Source organism: Mytilus edulis, chromosome 11 (genome assembly GCF_963676685.1).
Source record: "Mytilus edulis chromosome 11, xbMytEdul2.2, whole genome shotgun sequence".
In the NCBI taxonomy this organism is placed as follows: Eukaryota; Metazoa; Mollusca; class Bivalvia; order Mytilida; family Mytilidae; genus Mytilus; species Mytilus edulis.
The window spans coordinates 53,950,177-53,963,277 of record NC_092354.1 but is presented as its reverse complement, the minus strand read 5'-3'; the positions used below and the strand labels follow the sequence as shown (position 1 = coordinate 53,963,277).

General features: G+C 31.6%; 1 long non-coding RNA gene across 1 annotated transcript; it reads left to right on the top strand.

The window, feature by feature from the left end:
• Window positions 1-3,364: 3,364 nt before the first annotated feature.
• On the top strand, window positions 3,365-4,713 carry LOC139494886 (uncharacterized). The gene is made up of 3 exons (XR_011657197.1): window positions 3,365-3,639; window positions 3,996-4,074; window positions 4,641-4,713. It is a non-coding gene; the product is annotated as an uncharacterized lncRNA (long non-coding RNA).
• The last annotated feature ends 8,388 nt before the right edge of the window (window positions 4,714-13,101 follow it).

Below are 13,101 nucleotides of genomic sequence, written 5' to 3'. Positions count from 1 at the left end.
GCTTAATCACGACTAAAGCTATTATGTTATAAAATACAAATCACAGCTTCGATGTCAGATTTTCATAGCCGTGTACTCAAGAACAAATTTAAATGAGGAAATCGTCAAGTTCTTGTTAAATATTCGTTATCGTTTTATTTTGCACACAAATAGACGTCACCATTGCATTTATCATTGGAGTAAACAATCAATTAGTCTAAAGTACCAAAAGAAGAAATAGATTAGGACATAATTTTAATGAAGACAACAATTATAGGTATTGCATTCATTCCATTATAGCTTTTAAATCGATTAACTCTCTGAGATATAAAACAGTTGATTCATAGTCTCTACAATAACGGTTAATGCGTCATCTCAAAGAATAATTAGCAGATATAATTGTCGAAATCTATTTTTGTGTATTTTAGCAGTCTAATTGTGTTGTAATATAAAAAATAGATATCTTTGCCCCTAAGTTCCCCTAATAGTATGATTATTTGGAATATATCACTAAGGTCTAAATCGCATTTAGTATATCAATGATATATCATAATTTGTAGCATTTCAATATATTTTTCTTTTTTAAGACATAAAGGCTCTTTTGCACTTGTTAAAAGTGTTGAACAAAGCACACTTTGTATAAAACGCGCGAAGGCGATTCATTCTAAAAAAATGTGTACACGACAAATATGTCATGTCATGATATGTGAAACATACATGTAATGTAGATCTATTTGGAATTTCTTTCCTTAAAATTTCAGATAAAACCAAATAGTTATAAAACGTATCAGGATTATAATTTAAAACGCAACACTCGCGTTTCTTCTACAAAAGACTCATCTGTGACATCGATTAACATCTTAGACTATTTTGTTTTTAAAATACAAGCAATTTGTTGAATATACGGTAACCGTCTTAAACATGCAGTGAGATGAGAGTAGTTTGCTCCATGTAGAAGACCTCACTTAGACTATGAGATTGAAAACAGCTAAAAATCGCTGTTGTGTTGTTTTTGAGCAGTGTTTTGTTGTTGTACAGTTTCTGATTTTGTGTAATGAATAGATTCCACATATCCTTCATTTTTCCTATTTTACAACATAAGATAAAAGCGAATTTAGGAAAGCCCTTTCGCAGCACCTTTGATCTACTCCAGTGTTTGGTCTTTAATTTCTTATGCTATGTTTTGTTATCTGTTTTCGTATTGTAGACTTGTCCTAATCAGTTTATTTTCGACTTTCAAGTTTGAATGTCCTTTAGTATCTTTCGGCTCTCTTTCAGAGAAGGTGGTATTTAAAACCAGACTAAAACAATACGTGAGTAATTATTAGTGTTATAGGCAACTAGCATCTTTATATTAAGTTTGCAATTCATACTGTCATACAAAAACGAATGATTAAGTACCAATGTAGTGATAGAAAAACACGCAAATCTATAATTCAAAAACATTTTCTAAAAGTGCTAATGCATTAAGAAATTTGCTACTGTATCTGATTTATCAAACTAATTTCTATTTTAAAACAAAATAAAAGAGATCTTTTTTATATGTAGTTCACATATAATTGTCTCATATCTTCCGGGCTAAAGCCCTTCAGATGTAAGAAGTTTCCATTTAATACCTAAACATATATAGTTATGAAGGACAGGTCATTAAAAACGTTACGTGCTTGAAAACGTTATTTCCGATGAATAGAAGCATACTTGATGAGTGTCGTAATTGTGGTTTTACTCCATAAACCCTTGTATTAAAATGATCTCCGTAAATTGAAAATCGACTGTGCGATCTAAATCTTCTCCTTTGATTGATATACGAATATAATATCCGTACTCTAATTCTGAAATTTGCCTTGTTACAACTGATGCTAATACATTTCCCAGATCATCCCGAAACAGACTCATGAGTTAAACAAGGAATGAATTAGTGTCATGATAAAGGAAATAAAAATTGAACACAGTATTTCCATTATTGAAAAAACAGTACACGAATAAGATGACTTTTCGTTTTCGATTTTTGTAGTTTTATCCAATTATATGTTAAAGTTGTGTCTAATTGGACATTGATGTTGATGGCATAGTTTTTCAGTTAAGCACTTTCTTTCCCAAGTTGTTGTGTTTTTAGATACGAAGACATTAAGAAAGTTATACACAGCTGTAGTCAGCATATAGACAATTTATTTTAAAGTTTGTATTATGACCTACAATATATAGATATCCTTGTGTCACTTGGTGCAATTACACTTGAAGGTACCTAATATCTCAGTACAAATAAAATTGACAGATCAAAAAGTTTTACTGGGTAATATATATGTAGGACTCGATATATGTAGTGCGATGGTACTCTAAACCGGATGGTCACGCTAAAGTGCGATTGTCTACGCTTAAGTACGATGGTGTCTCAAGCTAAAGTGCGATGGTTGTCCGTTTGCTTAAGTACGATGGTAAAGCAAGCTAAAGTGCGATGGACTAGTATAGTATGGTTCGAGGGCTATAATCTAATGGTTCGTTTACAAAATCTAGTATTAAAAGGTATATTATATGTGATTATAATTCAATAGTAGTCTTGAATGAATTATTCTAAACGATAAAAAAAATTGATTATTGTCGGACTATGTAATATTTATTTCACGGCCGACACTCGGCTAATCGAGAGATTGGTCGGTAATCTATATTGAGTATGCGGCTATATCGGCGGTTGCTCTGTTAATCGGGTTGGCTAAAGTCTGTTAATCAGGTATTATCGAGAAAATTATTGAAAGTTCAGCATGTTTCATTGTATAACTAAATATATTTTCATCATAAAAAGTATCCATGTCTAACAAAACAATTCAATGTACTGAATTCAGTGGTGTAATTATTATTTTTCTATCTTCGATGTACGATCTATAAAATGAAAAGGCGGGTTACTCGTCGATACATTTATACACATTTTACAAACATAAAATGTACACAAAATGACACATTGGTTAAATTTACTTGCATTCCATATTTTGAACATCGAAAAAAGAAAGGCATTATGGTTGTTAACCATATTGATATCATTGTGTGAAAAATCTACACGAAAATCTGTATTTTGGTGACATAAATCAATCTTTCTTTAAAACGTGGTCTGTTAATGGGTCGGATGTATAAAACCCGGTCTGTTAATTGGTCTGTTAAGAGTTATGACTGGCAATAAAAGTATAATTTTATTGCTATATGGGGTGTTATCGGATCAAATGGGTAGGCTCAAGACGAGCGGCTAAAATATACGAAAACAACACATGAGCAATGAAACATAACATATACGGAAACAACACACGAAGGTGTAATACCACCAAATCATGGTACGTCACATCCGGTTGCATTTTGCATTTACATGACAGTTGTAGAAAATTAACCCTGCATTTCAATGCACTTAAATTTTCTGAGTCGTAAATATGTATGTTGGGTGTCTGAAAGCATCATTCTTTTTTTATTTGATGGTCTTATAAAATATTTTGGAACGTTAAGGTTACATAGTTACCAAAGCAGGTAACCAGTAAATAACAGTGTAAAAATTGGGTTGTCTACCCTCGGCGGTGGTTACTTTCTTATATGCAATGAAATGTAGTGTGAAATTTTCACTGTATCACTGGAAAGGATTGAACTTTACACATGCAAAGTATTTCTTTGGTTGAAATAAAGGTAAATACTGTACGATTTTTTTTAAAAGTGCCAATTTAACAAAGACTAATAGGGAAAAATCAATGGTGGTATTACACCTATTTAGGGAAACTAAATGTGCACTCGTGACCCTATTGTACTTTCATTTTTAAAAGTTATTAATAAACCAGTTCATACATTATAAACATGGACTATTCGGAATGGATTTAGACACAGAAAGTACGTTTGAGGTATAATTGCATTGAAATGGGGGTTTACGGGTGTTTTCTTAGTCAAATGGGTGACAGACGAAGCTGTATTTAGATTAGTGTGTTAAATTTTAAATTACCCTTACAGTTTTTGTTTTGTTTATACAACATGTGAATTTTTTATTTCAGTGTTAACCATGTTCTGAAAAGCATTCTGTTGAAAAATCTTATATGTGAATTGGTCTGCAGATGACACTTCAGCATTAAAGTATGTATCAACTATCATCATGTTTTGTTTGTTTTTTTGGGCCGCAAAAGTTTACAATTTGCCATTGTGCAGTCTACATTTTGCACAGACAATAACTCATCTAAACACTTATTTGTCCTGGATTTATACACATCAGAATCTAGTCTCACATACTTAAACTTTATAATTCTTACCAATTATTTTTTTATACCAGCATTCCAAGGGACATAACCCTTTTTAAAAACATTTTGAGGTATTTTTTTATTACTCTTTCTCCCCATTTTCTAATGTAAAATACAAGAAAGTGGACTTTTTGTGTAAATCTATTAGAAATATACTGTTATGAGTAAATAAAAAGACTTTGATACCAGTAGCAATAAATTATTGACTGAAAGGGAACCGTTATTTCCCACACTAGGGGAACAGACCAAAAACTCAAGTTACACATAAGGGCTTATAGAAACTTCCGTGTAGACTGTTAACATTTATAGAGACAGTTCTTTCAGCTAAAACACTTTAATTATTGATTTAACATTACATTTATTTCATTTTTGTGGGAAAATAATCACATTTGTTTTATTTTTTAGACGAAAGATATCAAGTTTTGATGAAAAGGGAAGGAAGGAGGAAAAATGGACCAAAACAGACCAAAAACAGACCAAAACAGACCTTCAAATGAACTCTAAAAGGTGCAATAAAATTGTTTATCATCTTAAAGTTGTCTTTTGTATTCTATTTAATTGTTTGAATGCATATATCAAGAGTTTATGATCAGATATTAGTCAACACTGCATTTTATAATGATACACTGAAATTAGGATTTTTCGAAGAAATTGGACTGAAATTGCCGTAGGATATGGCCTTACGTTATAGTGATTTTCTCTGAAACTATAGTTCTGACTGAGACAAAACTTGACAGTTATGCTTGAAATAACTTGCAATTGGAGGGGAAAAAATTGCATTAAGTTTATTTGACATTTAGGTGTTCTTTAGGTGTAATACCACCAAATCATGGTACGTCACATCCGGTTGCATACGAAAGTAGGCCTAAAAAAATATTCCCTTGAATTTGACAGTTGTAGAAAATTAACCCTGCATTTCAATGCACTTAAATTTTTCTGAGTCGTAAATATGTATGTTTGGTGTCTGAAAGCATCATTCTTTTTTTATTTGATGGTCTTATAAAATATTTTGGAACGTTAAGGTTACATAGTTACCAAAGCAGGTAACCAGTAAATAACAGTGTAAAAATTGGGTTGTCTACCCTCGGCGGTGGTTACTTCTTATATGCAATGAAATGTAGTGTTAAATTTTCACTGTATCACTGGAAAGGATTGAACTTTACACATGCAAAGTATTTCTTTGGTTGAAATAAAGGTAAATACTGTACGATTTTTTTAAAAGTGCCAATTTAACAAAGACTAATAGGGAAAAATCAATGGTGGTATTACACCTGAAATTAAAAATTGATAAAAATGGTTTCAAAAAGTGTAATATTAAAGTAATATTAATTTCATCCAAGAATGATTGCATATATCATGTTGATTCTGATATATGAATGACACAAATTTGTCATCTACATTGGTAACCAGTATATAAATCAGAGATAAATGTCGTTATGTAACTAAACATCAGTAAGTAACATATATTGGGATGACAAAAAATGAAAAATAAAGAAAGAATAATGAGTAAGATTAATAAAATGAAAAAAAATGTCGCGTTTTTGCGTTTTCGCCCTATGTAGCTGTATTCGCTCCTTTCCGTTTACTTCTTTAGAATGATTTGTAAACAACATATGATTAAGTAATATAAGAAAACAAAACCAATTGGATGATACTGACGAATTAGGGTTTAACGTCCAGTGACGAATATCATGTTCATATGAGAACGAGAACACGTTATATGTACCCTGTGTTGTATTAGAAAGACCCTTTCAGTCGGAATTGAGAACGTGCTACTTCGAACAGACACAAAAATTAAGGCTGATTGAAAACGTCAATGAAAAAAATCATGCATATTCCCGAAGCCAATCCATATCACGCTATATTGAAGTGACACACCCTTCAATAAAATGCAAAGAAAGTCAAAATAAAAATGCTCTTTCTATGATACTGTGGCACCGTATTGTCATTTTTCTTACTCAGGAAAATCTTATTCTAAAAATTTTCAAGGGGAAACTATAAAGGTAGCAAAATTATTGTCCAACCCATTAACAGACTTTATTCCCATAATTTTCACTAAAACGTGGTATTATTCACGTTATTTTACAATTAAGAAATATTTACTAATGTCAATTTATTTTTTAAAACCACAGTACTATTTTTTGTCCTTTAAATGATACCTACATTTGTATGTTTCGCCTTTTAAAAAAAAATGCTATGCGTATAAGCAAAAATACTACATGCTTGCGCGACGCCTTTTAGTTTTACAGAAAACTGCGCAGACTAAGAAATGGTTTTACAAGTGAAACATGTTCTATGATAGATATCATTTTGTCAGACACTTTTCTTTTTTTGGTTTGCTTCTTATAACATGCCAAAAATCTGTACATTTAATAGAGTTTAACATTACATTAAGCGTTTTACTCTTAACAGACGTATAACCAACCCGATTAACAAATCAATCGCCCATATAGCCGCATACTCAATATAGATTAACCGACCAATGTCTCGGTTAGCCGAGTGTCGGCCGTGTATTTGTTAACGTTTTAATTTAAATAAGAGATAGAAAAGCGATTTTTGCCGAGCGTAATTTCACCTTATTTGATATCGACTATACATCCATGTCTTATTTTCCTGTGATGTACAATCTAATGTTTTACGCCGACAGTTTATAACTTACGCATGCACACATGTACCTTTATTTTGCCAACTTTACTTTTAAATAAAAGCGACAACATTTTAACGGGGACCGTAAAATAAACTGCGTCATAGATTATGATTCAAATGCATCCGTTTGCTTCCAATATTAGCAGGATACAGGATATACAATAAAAACGAAAATAGTTTAACGGGGACCGCAATGTAAACTGTAACACAAACAATGATTGTAATGTATTCCTTCGCTTTCAATAAAAGCAAGATACAAGATATTTATGCAAAATTAATACTTTTTTGTATCTAAATAGTTATATGGTTGACTACAGGATACAAGTTTTTTGTTCTTGCATAAAACAAACACATTTGCTTCAGACGAAAAAAAACCCGGTTAGGTTTTAAATAATTTAGTCGTTGATTACTTTGGTTTATTTAAAAGTTGTTAATCAATATTTGTAATTCATCTTCTGGAGCGTTCATTTTTAGTTTGTATAAACGAATGTTGATTAACGTCATAATCCAACTATACATTTGACGTCTATACTTTTGCGGACCATCGGACTTTAGCGTATGGAGGCATCGCACTTTGGCGTATACCATCGTAATTTAGCGTGACCATCGTACTTTAGCGTGACCATCGTACTTTAGCGTGACCATCGTACTTAAGAGTGACCATCGTACTTAGCATAAACATAGCGTCTATGCTCTATATCTATCTATTCGTCCCATAAAAGGACTATCACAATTAGAATAAGAATTGTCAGCAAAAAGAGGGACGAAAGATACCAGAGTAACAGTACAAATCGTAGATCGAAAATAATTGACAACGCCATGGCCAAAAAATAAAAAGACAAAGAGAGAAATATTAGTACAAAAGATACAACTTAGAATACTAAAGACTTAGCAACACGAACTCCACAAAAAACTGGGGTGATCTCAGGGGCTCAGGAAAGGTAAGCAGATACTGCTCCACGTATGGCACCCGTCGTGTTGCTCATGTTGTTACAAACCCGGTAAATAGTCTAATTCGTAGGTCACATTCAATCAAATCAATTGTAATTTGTTCCATGTTATACCATTTTAAATTATTCACCTAAGGAATGTATGTCCTTGTCTCACAAATAAAATTACTATCGTGCATGAACATAATTATATGATGCTAAGATCAGCATTCATAAGTGAAAAATATCTGAGTCTATGTCTGTCAACTACTGAATATAGCCTAGGTATATATTTTGATCTTCGTATCTAATAATAGTATCTATTTTTGATACGTTTAATAACTTAACATCATTACGACTTCTTTGGGGTATACATATTATTAAATCTGAAAATTTGGCTAGTACGACTATACAATAGATTAATATGTTGCCTTAAGTGGTGACTATGTCCACAAATATAGGAGAGACAATTGTGTCCTTTCATAACCAAGAGCCTATTTGACAATGCTTACAACATTTGGAAATCTTTTCCGGCATGAATTTATAATAAATTTTTTCCCAAAACCAAACACCAAAAAAGCGGGCATTTTCAAAGAACACCATCATGTAAAAGTAAACATAAATCATGTTCTAGGATAAATCCGAATGAAGAAATATTCATAAAACATACTGTTTCTTGAAATAATAAGTACATTTATCCTGATTTAGAGTAATTTCTCGCAATTTGATTGGCTGATATTGTCCTAATAAATTTCAGTACAATTTTTTATTACGTCAATAGAATTTATCTCCCTTATTTATTACGTCAATTGGGATTATTTCCCTTATACCATTGACCTAATAAAAACAATTAGTTGCTTCATAGTCCTAATATTTTAATTTTTCACAGTTTTAGATTAAATATCTAAAATATATTTGGTTGATATTGTCCTTATATTGAATTTAAATATAATAATATGTAATATAACAAAATCAGGATAAATTCGTTACACAGTGTTCAATTGTCCTAATATGGAATTTATCGGGTCAATAAAATTCATATCGGGTTTGGCTTCGCCTCACCCGATATGAATTTTATTTACCCGATAAATTCTCGTATTAGGACAATTACACACTGTGTAACTAATAGTATCATATTTCACTCATTGGGTTTTAAACATCTAACAAATTAGCCAAATATATGTTTATGCAATATGTTTTATAATATCAAAACTCATTTGTACATTTAAATTTTTTGGTTTTGCTATGTTTAAATGTAGTTAATCTAATCACACTAACTTTTGTATAAACACGTTCTATGTAACGAATACCCAATAAAACACCTACACGTAAAGGTTTACAAACCATTAACATTTTTTTCTTTTTGATATACTTCTGTTGGTGTGTCATGTTTCAACAATGTTATGACGTTTTGTTGTTTATACGTTCGTTATGTCAATGACATTAAACGAAAAGAAATCATAATGTGATGATCTTTTACATATTACAAGCATGATGTCACGTCGCGTTGTTACATGAGGTGAATTTTATACAATTAGTTTGTTTATCTACTAATAAATGAAATGTTAACCTCCATTCATTTTTTAGGCTATCTCTTCTTATTTTGTTCAAACAGTATTCGTTTTTATACGCCCGTCAAAATTATGTTAATTTATATTCATAATTTGGTCTCAAAACATATCGGTATGTACACAGTATATGTATGAATATTAACTTGAATTTCAGGATAACTTATCTAATTTTAACTCTTTTCCTTGATAATACAGAAAACAACCCTGAATTAATCTAAATCTTTGAGTTATGAATTTTTGAGATACTAGTTAACCTTTTCCATCCGTCTTTCTAATTACAAAAAGAAGTCAGAATGTCACATTAAAATATAACTTGCATATTTAAATTACAATTCAAGCCCTATACGGAAGTAAATCCTAGTGGTGAAGCAACTTAATGGAAATACGATATATGTGTTTACAAATACAAATGGCTTCTGCAAAACTGAAAACAAATTGGAGTTTGAAATAAAATCCTCTTTCTATTAAATTTGATCATAAAAATGTCTTCAATTCATATAGATGATACAATAGGGGAGCAATTTAAATTCAAATTAGTTGACTTCCGTCCATTCATACTAATCAGTTAGCAGGGTTAACCACGATACATATCAATGAACGTTTTATAAACATAAGTGAAAGGGCATGTTGTTTACCACTAGTGGGTAATGATAAGTATCGATGACAACTACTATTAACATATTCAATGAAATATCCCATTGGGAGTTTTACCAAAATGTTGGCTTTCAACGTTTTTATTGCAAACTATTTCCATTTCAAGAGACTTTACAATAACTGTGTTGTGAAATTTTACTTTTGTCACTTTAGAGCTTTAAATTTCAATCGCAAATAAAAAATCAATGTCAACCATAGAAACTAAGAAGCAAGGTGTGATTTGTCAAATGGACAGAATTCCGGGCTTTTCAATTACTTTAACTATTTAAAAATAAATACGAACGTTGTCATTCTCAATGTGTTGTGCTATTTTACAAATTCTTGATCAGTGTGCGAAAAATAATTCTCATCACTAGTGAACTATCTGTTCGCATTAAAAGATTGGCCGAAATGTTTTTATGACGTCAAATTTGTTTTTGGATTTCTTTTGAATTTCTTAATGTGATGTCATAAAAGGTGATCAAATCTCATGCAGTTACATAAAAATAACACACGACTGTCTGCAAATCTTGGAATAGGAAACAGAAAAATCATTAGAGGATAGTAGTCCATCCCTAAAACTCATGAACTACTATATATATCAATTCCTTATAGTAAGATTAATTACTTAAAAACCTCGGTTAGCCTCTACTAGTGTAACACTAACACTAGATAATTTGACAAACTTGTATTACATTATTTTACAATGTATGTGAGAGACAATGTGCGTATAGTGGTATCGGAGATTTCGCTCCTCGTTAGTAAACAACACTGTCAGTTTATATATCTAAACACTCGACTGACATCAGCAACATGTGTTGCGTTCTATTGTTTCTTAACACAATGTATTGGTCATTTGTGAGATCACTAGGTAAGTAGATAAATTATTGTTCCATTGTTTGACTGACATATCCTCGATGTAAGTATAAGTCTATATGAGTAGATATTAATCACTGGACGTATTATAAATTTGATGACGCATATAATGATGATACAAGTAACTTTGTTACATTCCTCCAATGCTATGAAAAGAAAGTTTCTAAACATAGAAATATTCTTTAAAGGTCGATGTAAATAACAGTGTCCTTGTGGGATAAAGATATATCTTTATAAAAAGTTTATATGGAAATAAAATGTTTATACGGACTGTTTCCAGGTAAGTCCAACATGACGTTGTCTGGTTCCTTCATATTAAAGTTTATGTTAAATATACTTAAACATATTTATTCCTGATATACAGTTTCTTCACTGTTCTATTGCTATAGAGTTCCCATAGTAATAATATATAATTATTATCACAACAAAAATCCATGTCATATAATAGTATGTAATTATACAAGTTATGAGTGAATTCTATTTCTAATTCAATTACACAAATTATTGCTCAGATTCCACTTCGTGAATCGACTCGGGAATATTTCCAAGGGTTGGCGTTCGACTTATCCTCAGCTACCGATTTTCCAATGAAAGTTCTTCGGATTTCCTAGTTTGCTGAGGTGATCGACTTGACAACGATGTGTATCTTCTGGTTTCGACTTCTGTCTCATGTCCCTCAGAAATGAGAGTGGCTAAGATTGTTCATCTTCATTTGTGGTGACCACGCTCTGAGTTTCATTTGTGACACCCGCCACTTCTTCGTCAGGTTTTGTCAAATAAAATTGAGAAAGGAAATGGTGAATATGTCAAAGCGACAACCACCCGACCATAGAGCAAACAACAGCCGAAGGCAACCAATGGGTCTTCAATGTAGCGAGAATTCCCGCACCCGTAGGTGTCCTTCAGCTGGCCCCTAAAATATGCATAATAGTACAGTGATAATGGACGTCATACTAAACTCCGAATTATACACAAGAAACTAAAAATTAAAATCATACAAGACTAACAAAGGCCAGAGGCTCCTGACTTGGGACAGGCGCAAAATTGCGGCGGGGTTAAACATGTTTATGAGATCTCAACCCTCCCCCTATACCTCTAGCCAATGTAGAAAAGTAAAAGAATAACAATACGCACATTAAAATTCAGTTCAAGAGAAGTCCGAGTCTGATGTCAAAAGATGTAACAAAAGAAAATAAATAAAATGACAATAATACATAAATAACAACAGACTACTAGCAGTTAACTGACATGCCAGCTCCAGACCTCAATTAAACTGATTGAAAGATTATGTCTTCATCATATGAATATCAGGTACAATCCCTCCCGTTAGGGGTTTAGTATCATACTATCATAAAATATATGAGAAGAACATAACCCGTGTCATGCCAACAACTGTTTTTTTAGAAATAAATGTGTTTAGTTCCGATGCAAAGACCCTATCAGTGAATCAATGTTAAAGCCAAAATATGCAATCTTTAATGACCTGACAACAGTATCGTAACTATATCCCCTTTTAATAAGTCTATTTAAAGGTTTTGTTAGTTTCTGAGGAGAATACTGACATTTTTGTGCTTTATAAAGAATATTTCCATAAAATTTTGGATGTGAAATACCTGAACGTATAAGATGTCTGCATGTTGAGTTATATTTTCGAATTATTTCCTTATACCGGTGATAAAATTTAGTAAATGTTTTGACCAGTTTGTGATATCGAAAACCCTGGTGTAATAATTTTTCAGTAATACATAAATTTCTCTCGCTAAAATCTAATACATTGTTACATACACGAGCGAATCGTACAAGTTGAGATATATAAACACCATAAGATGGTGACAAGGGAACGTCACCATCTAAAAATGGATAATTAACAATAGGAAATGAAAAATCATCTCTTTTATCATAAATTTTTGTATTAAGCTTCCCGTTTATGATATAGATATCAAGATCGAGGAAAGGGCAGTGGTCATTGTTATCATTAGCTTTATTTAAAGTAAGTTCTACAGGATAAATTTCTTTAGTATACATACTGAAGTCGTCATTATTTAGAGCCAATATATCATCCAAATATCTAAAAGTATTGTTAAATTTTTGTATCAAATGTTGTTTTGATGGGTCTTTGCTAATTTTAGTCATAAATTGTAACTCATAACAATACAAAAACAGGTCCGCAATAAGTGGTGCACAGTTAGTCCCCATTGGAATTCCAATAAC